This window comes from Prinia subflava, chromosome 33 (genome assembly GCF_021018805.1).
Source record: "Prinia subflava isolate CZ2003 ecotype Zambia chromosome 33, Cam_Psub_1.2, whole genome shotgun sequence".
Taxonomy (NCBI): domain Eukaryota; kingdom Metazoa; phylum Chordata; class Aves; order Passeriformes; family Cisticolidae; genus Prinia; species Prinia subflava.
This window is the reverse complement of record NC_086279.1, coordinates 793,263-802,379: the sequence shown is the minus strand read 5'-3', so window position 1 is coordinate 802,379 and position 9,117 is coordinate 793,263. Positions and strand designations below refer to the sequence as shown.

Below are 9,117 nucleotides of genomic sequence, written 5' to 3'. Positions count from 1 at the left end.
AAACCGCTTGGGGCACATCTGCAGGGTGATGTCTCTGGAAATATGTCAGTGATGGAAACAGAAGGGGAAGAAAACCATGGAAGTTCCCTAATGTAGTGCTGTGCCTGGGTTGTTCTGCCAGGGTGGCAGACAGTGAGAAAGACTCCTAGGCTGCCACTCATCACAGCTCTCAGGGTTTTAGGTGAGATGTTTGCAGCAGATCCAGAGGTGAGGGGAGTTCAGGGGGCACCCCCTGGCCACCCAGGATCTCCCTGCACACGCTGATGCTGCCTGTGCATAGTGAGAAGGTTCAGACCCAGCACAGGCTCTCAGCTCTGTCACCCAGGCATCACCCAGGTACCCCCAAACCCTCCTGGAAACCCTCAACTGCCCCAGGACACCCCAACCTCCCCTGGGATCCTGAAAACATCTTTGGAACCCTCCAAAATCTCTCAAAAACACTAAAAAATCCCATACTGAGTCCCCCAAACCCTCTCAGGACATCAAAATTCCCACAGGAGCTCCCAACACTCCCCCAGGATCACCTTGAGAAGGTTTATATGTGACACGGGACTCAATTTCTGTCAACAAGATACCTCAAAACAGCCTTGGGACCCCCAGTTCCAACCCCAGGATTGCCAAACCCCCCCACTTGACGGCCCGTGGAAATCCCACAAAAACCACCGTGACCCCAAACAGCCCCAAGACCCATGAACTCCGCCCAGGACCTGCTCAGTAAGGTTTATACCCAGCACAGAGCTCCCATTGCCATCACCTAGATACCCCCAAATCCCCCCGGGACCCCCAACCCTCTCTGGGGCTCTGCTGCCGGAATCAACAGGAGTGGTGTTGCCCTTTAATGGAGAGTTCTAGTGCGGTCTGAATTTAGGGGGCTCCTAAAGCGGCGATGGTAGAGAGAACCCCAAAACCCCACCCTGGGGGGAAAAACAGCCCCTGCAGGGGCTTGTAGTGGGGGTCCTCCTAAAAATGTCCCTTTAAGCCACCATGATCCCTCCTTAGGAGGGGCTTCTGGAGCTGCAGCCCCACAAACATCCTAAAACCTTGGAAAACAACCCTGGTAGTGGTGGCATCCCCTGAAAAAAACTTTAAAAGGAGAACAACTCCTCTTCAATGGGGCCAGAATACCCTTAAGCACCCTCAAAGAGGGACAGGATCCCATCCTCTGCTGGGGCCTGTCCGAGGCAGGAACGCTCCCATTTGCTGCATTCAGGGGAGCCCTGAACGACGACGGGTCCTGGGCTGAGCCCCCCACTCAGCCGGGGGTGAGGAAGGATCGGGAAGGGCTGGGACAAGACCGGGAATGCCACATGTTATACAGGAAAGGACTGTGAATGTGCACAGGGATTTGGAGAATGGACAGGGACCGGGAATGGATATGGAAAAAGGAGGCAGGTACTGGGAAGGATACTTGGAATGGAGACAGGGCCTAAGAATGGGACAGGGAATAAGGGACAGGACCAGGAATGGGGACAGGACCTGGGAATGAGGACAGGGCCTGAGAATGGGACTGGAAATAGGTGACAGGGACTGGAAATGATACAGGGAACAGGGAGAGAGAGCAAGAATGGGAGCTGGAATATCAGAATGGGACAGGTAATTCAGGACTAAGAGCGGGAATGGGACAGTGTATGGAGGGCGACCAGGAATGGGGCCAGGCAGGGAAATGTGGAAACAGGACAGGAAATAATATGGGAACAGGAACTGGAGAGAGAATATGGGCTGGGGATTAGGAAGACGGGCCGCTGTCAGAAATGGCAAAACAGGAATGGGACTGGGACTGGGAATATGGGAACAGGACAGGGAATAAAGCAATGGAAATCCAGGACCTGCAGCAGGATGGGAAATAAAAGACTGGGAAAAGGGCAGGGAATATGGGAGTGGGAATATGTCAGCGACAACCAGTCAGAAAACACAGGACAGGAAATGAGAGCGGGAATGGGATCAGGACTGGGATAGGAGCAGGATGGGACCGGGAGTGAGGTGACACAGAAATGGGCAGGGGGTGAGGGGAGCAAAAGCAGGGACAGGGGGATCCTGGACATGCGACACAAGGAAAAGGGATGAGAGGACATGGGGACAATTCCAAGGCAGGGGGTCCTTTATCCCAGAACCTCCATGAGGGTCTCCCAGTGCAGCCAGAGACGCTTGGCCTGTGCAAGTCAAAGCCCTGAGCAACCCCAAATTCCTGCCAGGAAGCCACAACTCCCTGGCACCCAGCATCCCCCATATCCCCTGGAAGATCCCCCCAAGTCCCCATCCACATCTTTGAGGAACATCTTTATTTTTACCCCAATTTTGGGTGCTTTGAAGGGACAAAGAGAAATGAGAAGAAAATGCAGGCCACGGGGAGCCAGGAGGATATAGAGCCCCCAGCCACATGTCTTCCCAACATGGATCACTGGCATCATAGGTCACCGTGGCTCTGCCCACCGGGGGTCACTGGGGATCATCCAGTGCGGATCCTCCCATGGGGGATGGAGCTGGAGCAGTGAATGAAGCTCTTCCCGCACTCGGGGCACTCACACAGCTTCCCTCAGTGCTGGCTTTTTTGATGTTGGGTCAAGTGAGAGCTCCTGGAGAAGCTCTTCCCACACTGGGGACACTCGTAGGGCCTCTTCCCAGTGTGGATGCGCCAGTGCCTGACGAGGGTGGAGTTTTACTTGAAACCCATCCCGCCGTTTGGGCAGTGGATGTGCCTCTCATCTGTGTAAATCCGCTGTTGCCTGAGGAGATCAGAGGTGGTCTGAAACCTCTTCTTGCATAGGTCCCACTCGTAGGGTCTCTCCCCAGTGTGGCTTCTTTGGTGTTTCATCAGTTTGGAGCTCATGCTGAAGCTTTTCCCACACTCCCCACGCTCATAGGGCCATTCCGCCGTGCGGCTCCTCTGGCTGGAGCTGTGGCTAAAGCTCTTCCCACACTGGGGACACTCCTAGGGCCTCTCCCTGGAATGGATGCGCCGGTGCCTGACGAGGTGGGAGTTGTGCTTGAAACCCTTCTTGCAGTCCAGGCAGCGGAAGGGCCTCTCTCTTGTGTGAATCCGGTGGTGCAGAAGGAGACTTGAGCTGCTTTTAAACCTCTTCCTGCATTTATCACACACGTAGTGCCTCTCCCCAGTGTGGGTGCGCTGGTGGGTGACGAGATGGGAGTTTTGCTTGAAGCCCATTCCACAGACGGGGCAGCGGAAGGGCCTCTCATCTGTGTGAATCCTCTGGTGAACGAGGAGAAGGGAGCTGCTCTGAAACCTCTTCCTGCATTTATCACACTCGTAGGGTCTCTCCCCTGTGTGGCTCCTCTGGTGGATAATTAGGTGGGACCTAAGGCTGAAGCTCTTCCCACACTGCCCACATTCATAGGGCCGTTCCCCTCTGTGACTCCTCTGGTGGACGTTTAGGGCAGATCTATTCCTGAAGCACTTCCCACACTCCGGACACTCGTAGGGCCTCTCCCCAGTGTGGATGCGCCGGTGGGTGACGAGGTGGGAGTTTCGGTTGAAGCCCATCCCACAGTCATGGCAGTGGAAGGGCCTCACATCTGTGTGAATCCGCCAGTGCACGAGGAGATTGGAGCTGGCGGTAAACCTCTTCTTGCATTGTTCACACTCGTAGGGCCTCTCGTTGGTGTGGATCCTCTGGTGGACACTTAGGCTGGAGCTAAAACTGAAGCTCTTCCCACACTCCCCACACTCATAGGGCCGTTCCCCCGTGTGGATCCTCTGGTGTTTGATCAGGTAGGATCTCCACCTGAAGCTTTTCTCACATTTCGAGCACTTGTGGGGCTTCTCCCCATCCTGAGGCTCCTCACGGGCCCCCAGCTCTGAGCTCCGGCCACCTCCCCTGCCCAGAGTAGATCTTTCCTCCTCGGATCCCTGAGATCTGCGTTTACACCCTGTCCTTGTGTGGGATCTCCGAGGCTTTTCCTCCCCGTTAGATTCCTGCACCCTGGAGCTGCTCACAACTGCCTCTTCCACAATGTTCTGCCACAGGGATTTGTTCTCTCTGGGCTCCACGCTCAGCTCCATGTCTGGGAGAGAAAGGACAAGGAGAGGAAGGGATTTGCCTCCATGCTAGAGAGAAGGAGAAGGAAATCCCCCCAATTCCTCCCTGGCAGGACGGCATCGGCAATAGGGTTGTCCTGCAGCCGGGGGCCAGGCTGGGCTGGGAGATGGAGCAACAGAGAGGGGGAATAGGGCACTGACTTCCTCCTCACCTGCCTGCGGCTCCCGGAACATCTTCCTCTTCCTCCTGGCCTCCTCCTCCTCCTCTTGCGGGCCGAGGGGTTATCCTGCTTTGGGAGGAAAACAAGGGCTGAGCGCGTTGGGTTTGATGGTGCCGCTGCCCAAGCGCAGCTGCAGAAGTCAGCGCCCCTTTCAGCCCCGGGGGGCCCGGACCCCGCTCATCTCCGGGCTCTGCCCGCCGGTACCGGGCGATCGCCACGTGGGACCCGCGAAGAATCCTCCAGGGCCATCTGCGGTTCGGCTTTGGGGTCCTGCAAGATGCAAAGAATCCCTGCCCCGCACAAAAAACTCCTGGAGACCCCTGCGATGGATTTGGGGTGAGCTCCCCCTCCCCGCTCACCTGCGGATTCCTGGAGGGGCGATTCTGCCAGAGGGGGGGGAGCCGCGGCCTGAGCGGGCTGGCGGGGGAACCGCGTGCTGCTGCTTGTGCTGCTCCTCCTCTTCCTCTTCCTCCCGCTCCTCCTCTTTCTTTTCCTCTGCCCCTCCTTTTCCCGCTCCTCCTGTTCCTGCCGCTCCTGCCTTTCCTTTTCCTCCCGCTCCTCCTCCGCTCCCAGCCCGCCCCGGGCGGTGCCGACAACCAAAAGCAGCTGCGCTCTGCCCTGGGGGTGTTCTAAAGTGGCCCTGCCGTGCGCGGCACCGGGAGCGATCCTGAGACCAGCGGGAAGGAGTTGGGAGCGCTTTCCCTCCCAGTCAGGCTTTTCCTGGGAGCACTGGGAGGGAACTGGGAGCAAACAGCGCCGGGAGGCGGCTGCAGCCGGCGCTAGACAGGGCCAAGATACAGGGCGTGGTTATGCAAATCGAGGAGAGATCGCGCGCTGTGATTGGTGGGCGGGAGCCGCGTGGGGCTTCCCCGGTGACGTCAATGGCGAGGGAGGAGCCGGAGCCATGGCGGCGGCGACAGAGAGGGGAGAGGGAGCGGGAATGGGGACGGATACTGCGAACATGTTAAAGGGTCAGGAATCGGTCTGGAAATACGAGACAGGGACTTGGAATGATCTTGGGAATTGGGACAGGGACTAAGAATGGGACAGGGAATGGAAGTGGGGACCAGGAACAGCACCTGGAATAGGACCGGGATTGGGAATGGGGGAGCAAGACAGGGCAGATGGAACCAGCGGCCGCAGAGAGAATATGGGATGGGGATCAGAGTTCCAAAGTGCTCCAGTGAAACACATTTGGGGCTGCGAGCTCTGCAGCTGGGCCTCCCCTGGGCTGCTGCGGCCCAGGGCCCAAAGGCTGGAGCTGCAGCCTTGCTCCTGTGGCAAGAACAGGAGGCTCCTGCAGGCCCGTGTCCCCTGCATGGCCCCAGCAGCAGGGAGGGCTGTGAGGCACAGCGGGTGCTGGCAGGAGGGGCTGCTGTGGCCAGCTGGGGCCTCTGAGAAATGCCCAAAGCCTTGTGCTGTGTGCAGCTGGGCAAGGGCAGCAGCAGGGCTGAAGGGTTCGTGTGCCACAGGCAGGCCGAGCTGGGGAGCCCTGAGGACCCCATGGGAGAGGCGGGAATGGGGACAGGGACTGGGGACTGGGAATGGGGACAGGGAATGGGGACAGGGAGCGGGGACAGGAGCGGGAATGGAGACTGAAGCAGAAATGGGGACTGGGACCAGGAATGGGGACTGGAAATGCAGCGAGGGAATGGGGATATGGACACGGAATGGGAAAAGGGACCAGGTACGGAGACAGGGATTAGCAATGTGAACCAGGAATGGGCACGCTATTGCAAATAAGAAGCAGGGTCTGGGGATGATACATGGAATAGAAACACAGACCAAGAATGGGACTGGGAATACCGAACTGGGACTTGGGCAAGGGACCAGCAATATGAGACAAGGATCTGGAATTGGAACCGGGCCTGGGAAAAGGGTCCAGGAATGGAACTAGGAATGGGACTGGGAATGTGGACCAGGAATACTGAACATGGACTGGGAATGGGACCAGCAATACCGTAGGGGGACCTGGAATGGGATTGGGGAGAGGAATACGGAAACAGGACAGTGAATATGGAAACAGGAACTGGAGCGAAAATATGGAATGTGGATTCGAAAGGAGGCACAGCGGTTGGAAATGGGAATACAGCAACGGGACTGGGAATGGCAATATGGGAACAGGACAGGGAACATGGAAATGGTAGACCAGCACTGGGACTGAGAATAGAAGAATGGGAACAGTGCGGGGAATATGGGACTGGAAATATGGGAATGGCATCCAGAGGATAAACAACAGAGACAGGGAATGAGACTGGGAATGGGATCAGCACTGGGATGGGGACAGGACCAGGAGTGGGGTGACACAGGAACGGGCAGGGGGCAAGTGGAGGGACAGCAAGGAGAGGGGCATCTTGGAAAGGGGACACCAGGAACAGTGGGACAGTTCCAGGGCAGGGTCCTTGATCAGCTGCCCCAGAACCTCCCCCAGGGTCTCCCAGCACAGCCGGAGCCACTCGGCCTGGGGTGCTCAAAGCCCTGAGCAACTCCTAATTTCCTACCTGGAATCCTCAGCTCCCTTGAACCCAGCACCCCCCACATCCCCTGAAAGGTCCCCCCATGTCCCCATCCAGGACTGTGTTACAAATTTTTATTTTTACCCCATTTTTGAGGGTTTTGAAAGATAAAGAGAAATGAAAAAGAAATCCAGGCCACAGGGAGCCAGGAGGATGTGGAGCCCTCAGCCAGGTGTCTGCCCAACACGGATCACTGGCACCACAGATCACCGGGGCTCTGCCCACCGGGGGTCACTGGGGATCATCCAAGGGGGATTCTCCCATGGGGGATGGAGCTGGAGCAGCGCACAAAACTCTTCCAAAACTCGTGAGAGTCACAGGGCTTCCCTCAGTGCTGGCTCCGTTGGTATTGGGTCAAGTGAGAGCTCCTGGAGAAGCTCTTCCCACAATGGGGACACTCATAGGGCCTCTCCCTGGTGTGGATGTGCTGGTGCCTGACGAGGTGGGTGTTTCGCTGGAAGCCCATCCTGCATTCGGGGCAGCGGAAGGGCCTCTCATCCGTGTGAATCCGCTGGGGCACAAGGAAATGCGAGCTGTTGGGAAACCTCTTCTTGCATTGGTCACACTCATAGGGCCTCTCCCCAGTGTGGGTCATGTGGTGGACGATCAGGTGGGACCTAAGGCTAAAGCCCTTCCCACACTCCCCACACTCATAGGGCTTTTCGCCCGTGGGACTCCTCTGGTGTCTGATCACTTGGGAGGTCGAGCTGAAGCTCTTTCCACACTCAGGACAGTCATAGGGCCTCTCCCGAGTGTGGATGCGCCGGTGGATGACGAGGTGGGAGTTTTGCTTGAAGCCCATCCTACAGTCGGGGCAGCAGAAGGGCCTCTCATCCGTGTGAATCCGCTGGTGCAGGAGGAGACTGGAGCTGGTCTGAAACCTCTTCCTGCATTGGTCACACTCGTAGGGCCTCTCCCCGGTGTGGGTTCTCCAGTGGCGGATCAGTTCGGATCTCCACCTGAAGCTCTTCCCACATTTTGAGCACTTGTGGGGCTACTCTTCACCCTGTTCAGGCTGTTCAGGGGCCTCCAGCTCTGAGCTCCCACCACCTCCCCAGGCCAGAGTAGATCTTTCCTCATCAGATGCTCGAGATTTGCGTTTGCAGCCCGTCCTTGTGCGGCATCTCCGGGGCTTTTCTTCCTTACTGGATTCCTGCACCGTGGAGCTGCTCAAAATGCCCTCTTCCATGAGGTTCTGTTGCCGGGATTTGTCCTCCCTGGGCTCCGTGCTCAGCTCTGTGTCTGGGGGAGGAAGGACAAGGAGAGGATGGGATTTGCCTCTGTGCCACAGGGAAGGGCAAGGAGATCCCCCCACGCATCCCCGGCAGGACTGCGTCGGCAGCGGGGTTGTGCTGCAGCCGCGGGCCAGGCTGGGCTGGGAGATGGAGCAGGAGAAAGGGGGAAATGGGCACAGACTTCCTCCTCACCTGCCTGCGGCTCCCGGGATATCCTCCTCTTCCTCGAGGCGCTCTCCTCCTCCATCGGGCCGAGGTTTGGGAATGGGAAATCCTGCTTTGGGAGGAAAACAAGCGCTGAGCGCGTTGGGTTTGATGGTCGTTGCCCAAGTGCAGCTGCAGAAGTCAGCGCCCCTTTCAGCCCCGGGGGGCCCGGACCCCGCTCATCTCCGGGCTCTGCCCGCCGGTACCGGGCGATCGCCACATGGGACCCGCGAAGATCCCTCCAGGGCCATCTGCCGTTCGGCTTTGGGGTCCTGCAAGTTCGAAACAATCCCCGCCCCGCACAAAAAACCTCCTGGGGACCCCTGCGATGGATTTGGGGTGAGCTCCCCCTCCCCGCTCACCTGCGGGTTCCTGGAGGGGCGATTCTGCCAGAGCGGGGGGAGCGGCGGCCTGAGCGGGCTGGCGGGGGAACCGCGTGCTGCTGCTCGTGCTGCTCCTCCTCTTCCTCTTCCTCCCGCTCCTTCTCTTTCTTTTTCTCTGTCCCTCCTTTTGCAGCTCCTCCTGTTCCATCCGCTCCTGCCTTTCCTCTTCCTCCCGCTCCTCCTCCGCTCCCAGCCCGCCCCAGGCGGTGCCGAAACCCAAAATCAGCCGCTCTCTGCCCAGGCAGGGGTTCCAAAACACCCTCGCCCCGCGCGGCATCGGGAGCGATCCTGGGAGCAGCGGGAAGGAATCGCGAGCGCTTTCCGTCCCGGTATCGCTTTTCCTGGGAGCACTGGGAGGGAACTGGGAGCAAACAGCGCCCGGTGGCGGCCGCAGCCGGCTCTAGACGGGGCCAACACAGAGGGCGTGGTTATGCAAATCAACGAGCAGTCGCGCGCTGTGATTGGTGGGAGGGAGCAGCGCGGAGTTTCCCCGGTGACGTCAATGGCGAGGGAGGAGCCGGAGCCATGGCGGCCGTGACCGGTGAGAGGGGACGAGGAGGCGGA

At 58.5% G+C, this 9,117-nt stretch overlaps 1 pseudogene; it reads right to left on the bottom strand.

Moving 5' to 3' along the window:
• Positions 1–2,263: 2,263 nt before the first annotated feature.
• The window catches only part of LOC134563059 (zinc finger protein 850-like), a 45,869-nt pseudogene continuing 39,015 nt past the window's right edge, over positions 2,264–9,117 (bottom strand).